This window comes from Diabrotica virgifera, chromosome 2, assembly GCF_917563875.1.
Source record: "Diabrotica virgifera virgifera chromosome 2, PGI_DIABVI_V3a".
Lineage (NCBI taxonomy): Eukaryota > Metazoa > Arthropoda > Insecta > Coleoptera > Chrysomelidae > Diabrotica > Diabrotica virgifera.
In genome coordinates, this window is record NC_065444.1 from 167,352,651 (window position 1) to 167,368,824 (window position 16,174).

Here is a 16,174-nt window from a genome sequence, read left to right on the forward strand (position 1 = left end):
ATATATATATATATATATATATATATATATATATATTTTCCACATTCTCTATTTCATTTGTTTGATATATATATATATATATATATATATATATATATATATATATATATATACTATAATTATATTTTAATATTTATTCACAAATTTATATTTTATGAAAATATTTATCAAAATATATTACTGTTAACGTTGTAAATAGAATGTTGAATAAAAAAATCCATTTTCCAGAATTTTCCGAATTTTCCGGTCAATGAAAATTAGCTAGTTGTTATTCTTTCGTCGAGTTACCCCAATTTAAAAAAAAATTGAAGGCTCTATGTTCTCTGGAAGCTGAGATATTATAAAAATTTTCAAGCGCTCCAAATTGAACTTTCTATAGCAAAATCTCGACTAGAGAAGCTGAACTCCGACATTCTTCCATATCACACGATCCCAGCTCAGTCAGCGTGAGTAACTTGACTTTACAGGGTTATTACTCGTTTTAAATAGAAGATATTTCGTACTTATCAATTGTCATATAAAATATAGATATTTATTACCATGCTGTAAAAATTTCAACTCTTAATATTTATAAACAATAGAGATGTGATTTTTCAAAAAAAAAAGTATAACTTGACTATTATTGGTCCTAGAAAGTTATTTTTTTCATTTTAATGTGCATTTTTTTACCAGATTTTTGACACAACCAATTATAATTATTTATCAGAAAAAATGGCAAAGATATTCTAATTGTTTATAAGGAAAAAACTTAACACTTTTTTATCGACTTGTTTAACAACATTTAAAAAACAAATATATTATTTTTTTTAACTTTCTTAGTACTTTGAGTCTTTAAGTAGTCATTGCACTTTACCAAAAAGCTCTGAAAATACTTCTTGGGCAACAATGATTGTTTAAACACTCGATGTCTGGGAAAAACATTTAACATAACTTGTAAACTAACAAACAGATCTTCTTGAGATTTTGTAAACTAATAAAGGCACTTAATTACCTCATGATCAAGGTACAATAAGTTCCTTAAGACCTATTTAGTAAAAGTTATTAACATTTCCAAAATAGTGCAAAAAACGTGGTTTTTTGTAATTAACTCGGTTAATTATTGATGGATTTTAACTTGTAAAAATTCAAATTAATCGTTTTTTCCTGATACACAACTTTCATAACACAACTTTTGCTGTAAATATAATACTAAAAATGCTATAGGCAAAAAACAATATTTTCTGACTTTGGCATTTTTTTATAAAAAAATGAGGTCGATTTACGAGTACCTCTGTATGTATTTTTAATTAACTATATCCTCCCTACGATTTAGCACCTTCAAATACCTGTATTGATTTTTTTCCCGTTTTTATTTTTCTACCCTGGTCTAGGGGACTAAATTATGATAATGAAATTCGGACCAATAGGGATGAAAATAAGAACCATCGCTGTAAGAATAAATGGCATAATAAATATTTAAAAATAGTTTTTTTGTACAGAAAAATTTTCAGATCAAGAACGACACAACTGTAGATCGTGTTGAAATGGGGGGGACTAAATTGAGATAATGAAATTTGACCAAATGGGGATGATACTAAAAGCAATCAAAGAAGACCGGTTGGAAGACCTAAAAAGAGATGGGAAGACGAAGTCGATGAGGATGCCAGGAACTTCCTGGGAACGCGTTCATGGAAAAGAACAGCGGTAAATCGAAATGATTGGAGAAGCTTATTGAAGGAGGCCAAGGCTCGATTTGGGCTGTAGTACCATTGGATGGATGGATGGACTAAAAGCATTCATTTTAAGAATAAACGCCATACCGATGCTTCTGGACGATTACCCCTAAGTTAATCCCTATTTTAAATATTGAAAAATCATTATTTTGCTCTCCTGAGAAATGTGAATTTTTGCAGTTAATTTTGTAGATAATTTTACCTAATTTATTATTGATATTGTCGTCTGAATATTTTCTAAGCTGCGCTGTTCACTTTGACAAGAAAAACACTAATTGCGATACAATGTCACTTTGAAAAACACTAATTGCGATAAAATGTCACTGAGTATTTATTTACGCTTGAATTTTTTATGTAAATATTAAAAAATAATTTTACGAATATCATACGATAATAGGAATAAATAAGAAAATAATGCTCCAATTTGCTTCTTAAACTTGTTACCATTCGCCAATAGTCACTCGACGGGTCACCTTGCGGACTCTCGTGTTTATTGATAGGAAACAAGTTTTTGAAAAATTGTAGCATTATTTTCAACTTATTCTGACTCTCTTGTGATATTTATGCTGAAAATTCATAAACACAAACTACTGAAGAATTGAAAAAAAATTTTCTGTAAAAATATATGCTCTTTATTAGTTTCGTGACACAGCTCTTCCATAATTTCCGAGTAGAAATATTTTACAATATGTGAGTCACTTATTTTTATATATTAATCTTTACTAAAAGTAACAAAACATATTGTCACATACTTCATCTGCTGTTTTTGATCTCGATGGTCTCGAGATGACAAAGTTACATGGTCTTGCTAAACCATTATAAATTTGAAATCCCAATCCGGTTGGTACTGAAAGTCAATCAAATATTATGACTACTGAGAGTTCATTTTACTGAATACGATAGGGTTCATGATCACTCATTTTATTTGTGTTTCAGCTTTTGAAGATATGGCTCACATAAACTTACAAAAGCGGAATATCTTACTATGACATTATCATACCTTGTATTTAGTTGATTATTCATTATATATCTTCCTCCATATTCTGTGGATATGTGTGCTTTATTCAGAACTGATAATAGATCACTGTCATGTAAATACTACCTAATCAGTCCCTTTCAGTCACAGGGTAGATTAATTTAGTCACTGTTCACTTAAATAACATCGTATATGTTTAAAAATGTGCGATCATTCCTTTTTTATATATTGAGCCTTCAGATTTTTGACATTTTTAATGCAAGCAAGCAAGCAAGCATAGTGATTTAACCCAGCCTGAGAGACTTGCTCACCCCTAGAGAATGACATTCGGGTGATACAATTCATTGGGGCGAGGAGGATTAACTCCCGTAAGCAGGAATCACTCCACCCCGCTTCAATGCTCCAGACCATCCACTTACCCCCGATAGCACTCTGATGCGCTATAGGGGCTCTCAATCAGCAAAGTGCTTATCATATGGGAGTCTTGGGTACACGGACTCCCATATGAAATCCTACCCCGATCAATGCAGGCCAGCGTGAGGCGCTCTATTCCCGCTATCTCTAGTGACTTATCTTCGATCTGTTTTGCTTGCTCGGGCGCCGAGTCCCCGCTCTGGGCTACGTCCAGTTCGGTGACTCGGCGCTCGAGGATGTGGGCCCCTCATTCCCGTTTTTTAAGTTTTGTTACTAATATTTTTTTGTGGCTTTCGCCTATTGTTAATATTTTATTGACTTGTTTATTGAACAAATTTGAACGTTTATATGTGTTAGTATATGTGGTCCAAATTATGTGCTTCTACCATTAAATGCACGATAATTTTTATAATATTTGCACGAATCTGTCGCACATAGGTACATGTGAAGATAAGTTATGCATTTATTACATGGTAATTAACATAACTAAAAAGTTCAAAATATTTCCGAAAAAATATTTTTACGCCATTTTTAATGCCGCTATTACTTTGTTGAAAAATTTATATATACAGGGTGAAAGATTTGAAAAAATAAGCAACATATTTTTACATAAAAATCAGGAAAAACAGAACTTTTGATAAACCGATTCTTCCGGTTCAGGAGCACGATCTTATACATAAAAAACCCATATACCAAATTTGGTTGATGTCGGATTTTTCGATTAAAAGTTATCGTGCTATTAGTCACATATGTATCATCGTCATTTTGAATGCCCGCTATTTTTGTAGAAGGCCAGCTCTGAGACGGCCTCGTATCTAGATTTGAACCTTTGTATGTGTAGTATGTGTGGTCCAAATTATGTGCTTCTATCATTAAATGCACAATTCTTATAATATTTGGATGAATCTGCCGCACTGAAATTAGTAGACCAAAACTATTTATAGTTTTATATAATACAGTGATGAGCGCGCTAATAACCGGCAAAATAGCGCAAAAGATGGAATAGCTATTTGTATAACAAGGGAGGAGAGTGCTACTTTCCTCCCGAGAATGAAGTGTACTGTTCTCATTCAAGGGAGGAAAAGGCACTTTACTCCTATGTTATACATTCTTCCACCTTCCTCAAATAACAAGACATTGTTTCATTTTTACCTAATTTATTTTTATGTACTGTACACATCCGATTTACCAATCTCTCCACAAACCACCATTGGAACTTTCGCTGATGACACAGAAATATTTGCAACTGAAGAGGATCCAACAGCTGAAGTACTAAAACTTCAAGAACACCTAGGCCAAATTGGACAGTGGTTAAATAAATTGAAGATAAAAGCTAATGAAACTAAGTCAACACATATAACTTTCACACTAAGGAAAGAGCAATGCCCAAATATTAGCCTTAATCAAGTCAACATACCAAAACAGAATATCGTCAAATACCTGGGGCTTCATCTTGATTCTAAATTAAACTGGAAACAACACATTTTAAAGAAGAAGAAACAAATTGAGTTGAAAGTGAAAGAAATTATATGGCTTATAGGTAGAAAATCTCGACTCTCATTTGAGAAAAAACTGCTGATTTATAAAACAGTCATCAAACCTATATGGACGTACGGTATAGAACTATGGAGTTGTGCCAGCACATGAAACACAAAAATTATCCGAAGAATTCAATCAAAAATTCTACGCACCATCGCAAATGCCCCGTGGTACATTTCCAACCAAACCCTTCATAGAGACCTAAACATCCCGTTAGTTAGCACAGTAATTCAAGAAAGAGCCAACAGACACCACGAGAAATTGGAAGGCCACCCCTACCAATTAATATTACCACTACTGCAGCCACTAAACAACAGAAGATTGCGAAGATTATGGCCCATAGATCCGCTGAAACTGAGGTGAAACCGCTGGGTGATGTACCTCATAACGCCATTTTAGTGTACAATACTATAGTTGATATAAGTTATTGTGCTTGTTATCAAATTAACTCATAGAATATGTAATTCTGATTGTTAATAAATGCTTACAAAAAAAAAGAAAAAAGAAACTTAATTTATTTATGTGACTGGCCAACAAAATTTATTAGAACTAAAACTAACAAGTAGATACAATATAACTTTCAACTGTCAAATATAAGTCGAATTATTAATGTAAACATTGTTAAATCAAAATAACAATTTACTGTTTTTTACCATTCTGCAAAACACAGGGTGTTTTATAAATAAACGTTAAAATGTTTAGATACTTATGTAATAAAAATAGATATGTTACAGGGCGTCAATAAGTTATATTTCATGAATGAAATACCATGACGTCCCTTTTACTTTCCCTCCCTAGGTAGGAAAAGTATAACTTTGCTCCCTACAATCAGGTCCGGAAAAGTATACTTTCGGTAGAGGTGGGTGGAAATAGCTATTTGTATAACAAGGGAGAAAAGTGCTACTTTTCCTCCCGAGAATGAAATTTACTGCCCGACGCGTAGCGGAGGGCAGTAATCATTCAAGGGAGGACAAGGCACTTTACTCCCATGTTATACAAATAGCTATTTCCACCTACCTCTACCGAATAACAAGTCATTTTTTTCATTTTTACTTAATTTATTTATGTAACTAAACCAACAAAATTTATTAGAACTAAAACTAACAAGTACGTACAATATAAATGTCAACTGTCAAATATAAGTCAAATTAATAATGTAAACATTGTTAACTCAAAATAACAATTTACTGTTTTTTACCATTCTGCAAAATAGAGAGTGTTTTAAAAATAAACGTTAAAATGTATAGAAACTTACGTAATAGAAAATAGATATTGTACAGGGCATCAATAAGTTATATTTCATGAATGAAATACCATGACGTCACTTTTACTTTTCCTCCCTAGGGAGGAAAAATATTTTTCCACCTACCTCTACCGAAAGTATACTTTTCCGGACCTGATTGTAGGGAGCAAAGTTGTACTTTTCCTCCCTAGGGAGGAAAATATTTTTCCTCCCTAGGGAGGAAAAGTAAAAGTGACGTCATGGTATTTCATTCATGAAATGTAACTTATTGACGCCCTGTACAATATCTATTTTCTATTACGTAAGTTTCTATACATTTTAACGTTTATTTATAAAACTCTGTATTTTGCAGAATGGTAAAAAACAGTAAATTGTTATTTTGATTTAACAATGTTTACATTATTAATTTGACTTATATTTGACAGTTGACAGTTATATTGTACGTACTTGTTAGTTTTAGTTCTAATAAATTTTGTTGGTTAGTTATATAAATAAATTAAGTAAAAATGAAAAAATGACTTGTTATTTGAGGAAGGTGGAAAAACCATATGTATAACATGGGAGTAAAGTGCCTTTTCCTCCCTTGAATGATTACTGCCCTCCGCTACGCGTCGGGCAGTAAACTTCATTCTCGGGAGGAAAAGTAGCACTTTCCTCCCTTGTTATACAAATAGCTATTCCTCCCTAGGGAGGAAAAGTACAACTTTGCTCCCTACAATCTGGTCCGGAAAAGTATACTTTCGGTACAGGTAGGTGGAAATAGTAATTTACGTAACAAGTTCCGAAAGTGATATTTCTCGAGACGAGTAGGAAGTTTCCAGGGCGAGCCGTAGGCGAGTCGTGGAATCTTGCGAGTTTCGTAAAATCACTTTTGGATAGTGGTACGTACAATATTTTTTCTGCAGCCGTTTTGTATGTTAAAAAGAATATATGGATAAACTTTACTTATGAACTTTTATTAAACACTTTAAAGTTACTCTCGTGAATTCAACATTAGAAAAATCTTTTTATGAATATTAATAACACAATTATAACAATTATTTACATTGATATTTATTTTCCTTCATCTCATCTGGAATCATTTCGGCTTAACTTTCACTGCTGATTTCCATTTCTTGTAATTGAAAAACGAAAAACTGAGCGAAAACACACACGAATCTGAAATGATAAGCGTTGTCATAATAAAATACAAAGTTGATGTTATTGTCAAAGCCGTTACCTAGCTACCAAAATCGTCCCGAGAGTAAAAAAAGCGTCCCGAAAGTGAAAAAATTAGTCCCGAAAGTAGCTACTTTCGGTACGAGTTGTTTAAAGTGTTTCCGTTTAATAAATCATACCGAAAGTTTTATTTTCGGGACGGCTGTAGAAAAAACATATTACATTGCGAAACAAAAAGAGATGAAACTAGTGGAGGTGGAAATGATCGTTATAAAACCTAATAAACTATCATTACATTACATAGTTTTCCACCTTTAGACGTCTGTGACAGGTAAGTATTTTATAAAATTCTACTGTCACAGTGACAGTTGTCGTACTCTTTGTATTACGTTTTCCTTTTTTTGCGCTATTTTGCCGGTTATTCGCACGTTCATCACAATATTTACTTGCATGCTAATTGCCAATACATATCATTTTCTTACGGCATTAATGCGTTGATATGTTCTGAAACCATCGTTTTGATGGAATAACTTGTGTTAATTTTGGTCACTGATAAAGCTACGCAGATAAAGCGAGTTTTGTAACGAATTGCTTAGTGAACACAGAGAGGTTTCTGGTCGTCTTTTATCGAGGACAATAAAATTGACAGCAAATGGAATAGAAAATGGTACTGATTTAGAAAATTAGCTGTGTAGTTTATAGTTTATCGATTTATCGATTGTATTTACTTGGCTATAAAACTGTTGGTCACAGTAGTAGTCGCCTTTTTATGTTCTCTTTGTCGGTTCGCATAAATTTGTTCGTCGTGTATTGGATTCGTCTTCCAACGGCATTAAATTGGAGCTATGAATACTCGAGTTGTTTGTTTAGGACAGTAAGTATTCTTTATTCGTTTTGACGCTAAGGGGAACTTTTTGCTTTTCTTAAAACTAAATTTAAAAGAAAGATCTTTCGGAAAACGTTTCGAAATCGACAAAATGATATTGACTTCGTCAAATAAATACAATTCAATTTGATACGACCGGAATGTACAGAACAACAGAATATTCTGGTATGAAAAGATTAAGGAAGTATTTTTGAAATTAATTTTAATTGTTCCCCAAAATATGCGGTTTTATAAACTGTTTTAAAGGGTCCCAAATACAACATGGCAAACAATAAATTTAAATATTTATTAACTTCTTTTAATACAATAATTATAAAGTAAAACGTTTTTAATTTTTAAAAGAATGAGAATAAAGTTGAATAGTGGACGGTTTTTAATCTAATGTTAAAAAGTTGATTAATAGCAAGCTGAAAATTTTTTAACAGCTTAAGGGTGTCCAGTCGGACAAACTTTGATGTATGGGAACACTGAAACAGGGGAAGTTTTAATTGTGGAACAGGTTAAAAATTTGGAACATCAGACTACGAAGACGTCCCATGTATTTTGTCGGACAGAACTTCTAATTAATTTGTTACCCTTTCATTAAACTATCCTGCAAAAATTAGACTGCTATTTATCACCAACTGGACATTTTAATGAGTGGAACACGTAGAATATGTCAAATGACAGGAATTATGACAGGTGACAAATAGCAGTCTGATTTTTGCATGAGAGTTTAATGGAAGGGTAACAAATAAACTGGAAGTTCTGTCCGACAAAATACATGGGACGTTTTCATGGTTTGAAGTTCCAAATTTTTAACATATTCCACAATTAAAACTTCCCCTGTTCCAGTGTTTCCATACATCAAAGTTTGTCCGACTAGACACCCTTAAGCTATTAACAAATTTTCAGGTTGCTATTAATCAACTTTTTTTTCATACGCGTGATCCAGACCTATAAATGAAATAAGCAATAGAACATAATAATAATTTAATAGTTATTTATGATATAAGTGCTAAAAGTACACGTTTAAGGAACGCATGTGAAAGTTTGCAGAATGAGCGATAGCGAGTTCTGCAATTCACATGAGGGCCTTAAAAATGTACTTTTTAACACGCATATTATACAATTTCTACAAACGTAATTATAGGACAATATCTACAAAAACTTTTACTTGAACTTGACTGACATTCCATTTTTATATTTTTTTGACATTACTCAAAATTGCCTATACGGTCAGTACGAACTGCAGTGCCTTAAAAATATTTTAAAGCACTTGTGCCTTAAAGTAGCATTTTTAACGCTCGTGTGGAGTGCTAAAAATTGCATTTTTCTACGAGCGTGCAAAAATGTCTACTTTCGCGCACACATTTTAGTTTAGAAAGTTTTACTTTTCCTCACGCGTGTTACTTTTCTGCACGCGTGTTACTTTTCCGCACGCGGTTTTTACTTTTCCGCACGCGTGTTAATTTAGATATTTTAATATGGCCTTAAAGTAATTATAATACATGCAATAAACTAATATTTAGATATTATTACCTAATTTATTTGAAATATATCTTATTGTGTTCCTGTTTTAATGAAATTAACGCGACAATTCGATGAAATAAAATTATTTTGACATAATATTCGAAAGTCAAATCGGTAGACAATAACAATGGTTTTGAATCATCGTCATGGAAACCAAGATCGTCGTCATGCTAACTAATTATATTGAAAGTTTGGTTTTGACAACCTTGTCAAAGAATTGATTTGTGTATGTATTTTTATATTAATTAAATTAATTGATTAAGATTTGGTAATTTTTTAAAGACTCTTAGAAAAAATATTGTTCCTAACTCTTGCAGGAAGTCTCTTTTCCGCACTCGACTGCTTGCCGAACTCCCGCTTCGCGTCGTTCGGCAAACTGCAGTCGCGTGCGGAAAAGAATGAATTTCTGCACTTGTTAGGAAAATAACTATTTCCTGAGTAATGCCTCGGATTTTTACACACCTTTGAAATCTAATACCAAACTGTAAAATCTTTATTTTAAACTATTAGATCATATTTGTATCTAAGTAAACGTAATAAAAGTAATAGGAAGAAAATCAATAATTTTACAATTAATTGGTTATAGTAGGGATTGTACCAATTATACAGGGTGCCCAGAAACTCTTCTAACAAACGAAGCCCGGAGATTTCTCAGATAATTTTAAGAAAATTTAACTCAATTCACCTAGTCCGAAAATGCTTTCTAAGACAGCTAAAGCTCTTTAAAAATGGCATATTGTAGTTAGTTTTTTTTTAATAGCTCCAAAACACTTCCATTTAGAAAAACCAAAATTGGTACACCTATTTATCTTTTAGAGATAAATCGATTCCATCAAATGTCAATTTTTATTACCGGTCATAAGCGTCCGTTTAGGTTAGGGAAACGGATATTTTATCGCATAACTTTTCTGTGTTTAACTTTTAAGCATTTTTGATACTGGATTATTAAATTATGGGGTATTCTTGTACCAAAAGGTACTCTTGCTTTAAGTCGGTAGGATACGCCAGGTTCTAGAAAAATCAATTTGAAAAATTTTGCGGTTTTTGAATTTGAAAAAAAAAAATAAATAAAAAAAATATTTAGAAAAACGAAAACTGGTACGTTTATTTATCTTCCAGAGATGAATCGATTTTATCAATTGTGCATTTCTAGTATCGGTCATAGGCGTCGGTATCCCGTTTTACCAGACTATCCTGTTTTAGCCAACTCTCCCCTACATAATATGCCAGGTAAGCCAAAACAATGTGTTTCTCACTAATTTTCACTACGCAAGCAAACAACATTAGGTGGTATCAGTTGCCATTTGTAAGCATGTAAATTATAAAATAATATAGATCCTACGTTCAGCTGAACTACAAGTCTTTTACCCACCCACTCTCCGCGATATTCGAGTAGTCTGGTCGGTAGTATACATCTGTTAAATTAATAAATTTTATTTTGAATATTTTGCATTCTCCTTGCTACCCATTTTGCCTAGGTAATTTTCTATGGTAAAAAAGAGCGGTAGCACTAATCAATAAATTAACCAGATGAAACATTTGGTGCGATATTTTAATAGTATTATAATGATGGGCATTATGAAGCGAGTATGAGGGATATGAAACGAGCGGCCTAGCGGCGAGTTTAGTATAGAATACGAGCTTTATAATGATAATTAAATGCAAGTTGTAAACACGATTTTTTCTATGATCGCCACAGATGCCACGAGCATGATAAAATATATACATATAAGTATTGAAAAACGAGCTAATCAGAATATGAATTTGACAACTTGGTCAGAAAGTCGTAAGTGATAAGTAGAAAAATGATATATTTTAAACTTGAATCAGTAAGTGTTATAGCTTATAATGTCAATGAAACAAATTTTTTTTGCATTTCACATTGTTATTTTCAATTCTCGATTGCATTTGACTGTAAAAAATTATAGCAACATAAAGTACAACTCTGCTTGAATTATCTCGAGTGTACACAGTTTGACCAGTTTATCACGCTCGTGTTAAAGGCTTAACTCGAGCGTGCACTTTAAAGGGTTAATGTGAAGTTTGATTGGGGCTTTATTTTGATTAAGCATTTTTGGGAAAATGATATAAAGCATGGTACTCAACACTGCAATAATTAATTATTATTACTTCTATAAATATGTAAATGAAAACATCTAATCTTAATCTTTTTTTGTCCTTTTTCTTCCTTAATAAGCGTTATCTCTAAAATAAATCCTTATTATACAAGAGATGTATTCTCATTCTTCAAGTGCCATTTCGGCGACGACGGTCTGCAATCATCAGAACTGTTTAAATTTCACAAACAGCATCTCTGAAAAGTTCATTTGTACATATGTACCATTCTCTCAAATCCGTTTTTATGCCCTACGCTCAGATCCGTACATTCGTACACAGCTGATTTTATGGCAATTTTAGAGACATAGGAAGCTTTCTACTACACACTGTATCAGGATTATAAGCATCCAAAAATAAGAGCAGAACATAGTCATTTAATTTTTAAATGTCCTAGAAAAACCAACATTACGTTTGTTTTCAATTAAGTAGGTGACACAGATTTCTCAACACAAGTACACTAATCGGCAATAACGCTTGGTCAGCTAGTCAATATTATGGTAATTCACGGCCACGCTGTATCAGGATTCAAAACAACAATACCTTACACTTTACTTATACATCCAGTAGAAGAAGCGTGATTCATTCTAATTCGATCTGTTATCAATTATCATTCGTTCAGATGGTTATACCGTAAGCACACCAACTCTTTACTGTTATACTTAGAGTTGGTAAATAAATACGTATACAGAGAATAGTGTTTACTTCAGCAACCCCTATCATAGGGGATAACTACCCCCAACCAACATTGAACGTTCCTGAGGGTGGAGTACCACCATAACACCACACCACTCGCTTCCTTCTACTTCATCCTTGTATTTTGCAACCGTATTTTTGTCCTCATATTAGGTGACCCAACTATTCGACTTTTCTTCGCTTTGTTGTTTTATCTAATAGTGCAAGTCTCTACCCATATAATAGGGTGTTAAATACATAGTCACTGAAAACTGTTGGTCGTAGGGAGATAGGTTGCAGAATAATTGCAGTTTGTCGTCTTCATGAAAGTGGCCCTGGCAAAGATACGTCTTTAAATTGTTCCTGTTTTGGTCTCCATTAATTATTATTAAAGTTAGACTTTCTTAATTTGACTGCCATTTAAAAGTGTTTAGCAATCACTCTCGGAAATTATTTTACGGTCCTCTACATTGTACATTAACTACAGGACCACAAATCGAATTAGTCATATCTAGAGATTTAAAATTTCCGGAAAAATTAGGTCCAGGAAAAAAAAAGGAAGCAAAAGAAAAATTCGGAAAAATTGAAATTTGTTAGATTATACTAAACATATTCTGCATCCCGTATTAAAATCGATAAATTTAGTAGAATCGCATAGATCTATTTTATGTATTCTATGTAGATTCTATGTATTCTAGATCTACGTACTATCATAAGTGCCTTTTGTCTTTAAGTATATAAAAGACACAATATTAAATATTGGCCAGTTAATTACTAAATAACTTAACCAGACTTACTAGTTCTCTTATCGAAAACTTGCTAAAATATGTTGTAGAACGCTACGAATTTTGTTCTAAGCAGATTCAATTTGCAGCCAATTTTCTTGATGCTCGTTTTAAAGGAGAATAATTATTGAATGAAGACCAACTAATGGAAGCTATATACTTCATTTTTGAAATGACTCGTTCACTTAAAGTAGATGTAGTGAAGGTGGTGGCAAATCTAACCCGATTTAGAACAAAAACTGGATTTTTTTAGTCGAAATTCTTTATGGGATAGTACGAATAATGTTCATCCTATTATATGGTGGCAAGGTTTGTTTACATCGCAGCCACTTATGGCAGTTGGCTCCCGAATTTTAAATGGACCTCCATCTTCCGCCTCTTCAGAAACTGGTCTTTACACGGCCTTTTTACATACAAGCAAAAGAAATACAATCACAGGATAAAATTCAGAAGTTATTTATTTAAATTTGGTTATAAACGAAAAAGAGATAAAAATCATGTTTTATCCGTCCAGGATGATAAAGCGGGGATCAAGTCTAAATCAGATGCTTGGTCTGAAGATTCAGATTCAGATGATAACCACTGAGCGCTTTGGTTAAATATTGTGCTTTCTATCTTTTAAGTTTCTCTTTTGATACTTTCAATAATATTATAATTTTTAACCCTATATAACCTACATGTTTATACTTATATCGTAGATATTAATAGATATTATTAAAGTATGTTCCTGCATTTATTTTTACAAAACATATATATTTAACCGACCCTAAAATTGGTATTTTTTCAAGTTTCAAGTCTCATTTAAAAAATATTTAAATTTTCCCATTTTTTCCAATTTTTCCAATGGTTTAAAAAACGGACGAAAACCTGTTTTTTCCCAATTTTTCCCGTTTTTTCCGATGTGTTAAATCTCTTGTCCTACCATGAAAATATAGGACAGAGTAGTTGATAGAAGGATCTGTGAAAAAACTGAAATATGCTATAATTAGTTTGGTTTTGTGCAAAGGCAGATCAACAGCAGACTATATCTTCATTAGGTGGCAGGTGATAAAAAAATACAGGAATTAAGTGATTTAAAAGGTGTAAATGGATAAAAAGAGGAAGAAAAAGCTTTTTGTCAAACATATACCTATATTTGTGTAACATATCTAGTATTTCGTGATTTCTGTTTACCACTCGATTTGAACTGATTTTCAGTTGTATTTATATACTGCCTAAAAACAATATCAAAATTTATCTTTTAAACCAAATTTATTCCTTTTACCTAAAACATTAAACTACACAACGTTTTTTCTAAAGCCATCGGTATAAAATAACGTCGATAAAAAACTTTTATTGCATGCCTATATCCAAAACATATTAACGTTTCATTGACATACACAAAATTCGCAATTTCTATGCAAAGAACTGTCGACCTCTCGATTCATTGTTACGAGAAACACTAGAGAGCTTGTAATTCTTTGACTACTTTCCCCCTTTTATAACTTTTGTTGGGAAAACTAGACAGTCCTCTTCCGTTTGTCTGATCACACGATTTATTGTGTTAGTTTCCCTTTTGATTTTTTGCCCCGTCACTGTTTGGCCATCCGCCAACTGGGTTTGTTTAGTGCGAAGTATCATTTTGCTTCCTTCATCCTATTCACTCCCAAACAAGTTTTCTATATTTTTTGATTTGTTGACCAACATATAAACGACAATTGAAAGCCCCCCAGATTTTCGTGGTCGTTAAAGTAATTTATAGATTTTTCTTTATTGACCACAAAAATACCCAACCTAACAGAATGAATGGGATAGCGGTCGTCTTACAGATTTAAGACTAAAGAAAATCTCTTAGAAACATATTTATAGCGATTTTTGCGGTATTGTATAAAAAGTATACCTGGAACAAATTTATAGCTTTCACCTTTTTATTATTTTTACTTTACCTTTGGATACAAAAGCTTAACTTTTATATAAATATTACTAAATGTGGAATTACTAGGCAACATTTTAGTTAAAGATTTAACATACAATTTTAAAATTTAAATATTTAATTTTACATAATTTTTGGATACCTGCATATATTTCTTTTGATTTCGAAAGAAAATTTTTTTGATAATTGGACATTTTTTAGGTACCACGTAAAGTTATATTAAATTGACTAAAGAAAATAATTAAAATAAGTTTAAAAAAACTCAAGCTTTTAAAAAAGAACAAGACCGGCCACCTGTGTAAGATAAAGCATTTCAAATATTTTAAAACGTTTTTATATACTTGGCTTGGTTGGTGTCACGGACTCCACAAATTTTGTAATCCATTTTAAAATAGTTCTAGGCTAACTAGGTACTTGAAATTTTCAGGATAGCTCAGAGCTGACTAACAGTGCAATATTTAACTGCTGTTGTATGGATACAGGGATGCCCAACGTCACCGACTCTATTTAAAATATTTTTAGAACACGCACTAACAACTTGGAAGACAAAGTGTAGGGGTATGGGAATACCGATAAGGGACGATTATCTCTACACATTGTGTTTTGCAGACGATCAGGTGGTGATGGCTCAAGATGAAGAAGATATCAGTTACATGGTAAGAAAACTAAAAGAGGAATACAAAAAGGTGGGCCTGGAAATAAATATGAAGAAAACGGAATACTTAGTAATATCGGAAGAAGACGTAAAAAACTTAGAAATAGAAGAACAAGTTGAAATAAAAGGAACGAAGAATTTTAAATATTTGGGCTTTATAATGTCGAAAAGCGGAACAACAGAAGCAGAAATAAAAAGTAGATTGGGACAAACAAGATCTTGCATCAGACAACTCCATAATGTAATCTGGAATAAAAACATCAAGGAAAAAACAAAAAGAATGATATACCAGACAATAGTAAGAAGCATCATGACATATGCCGCAGAAATTTGGGTCATAAACAAAAAACCCAAAAAAGCATTCTGGCATCCGAAATGGAAGTGGTCTCACCAGAAGAGACAGAATAAAAAATGAGGAGATAAGGAGAAGAATGCAAGCGGAAAAAGATGCCCTGCAATATATAGACGAGAAAAGACTGAAATGGTACGGCCACGTACGCAGAGCAGAAAACACTTGGATAAACAAGGTTGCAGAATGGAGCCCAAGAGGAACGAGAAGAAGAGGACGACCTAGAAGATCTTGGAAAAATGA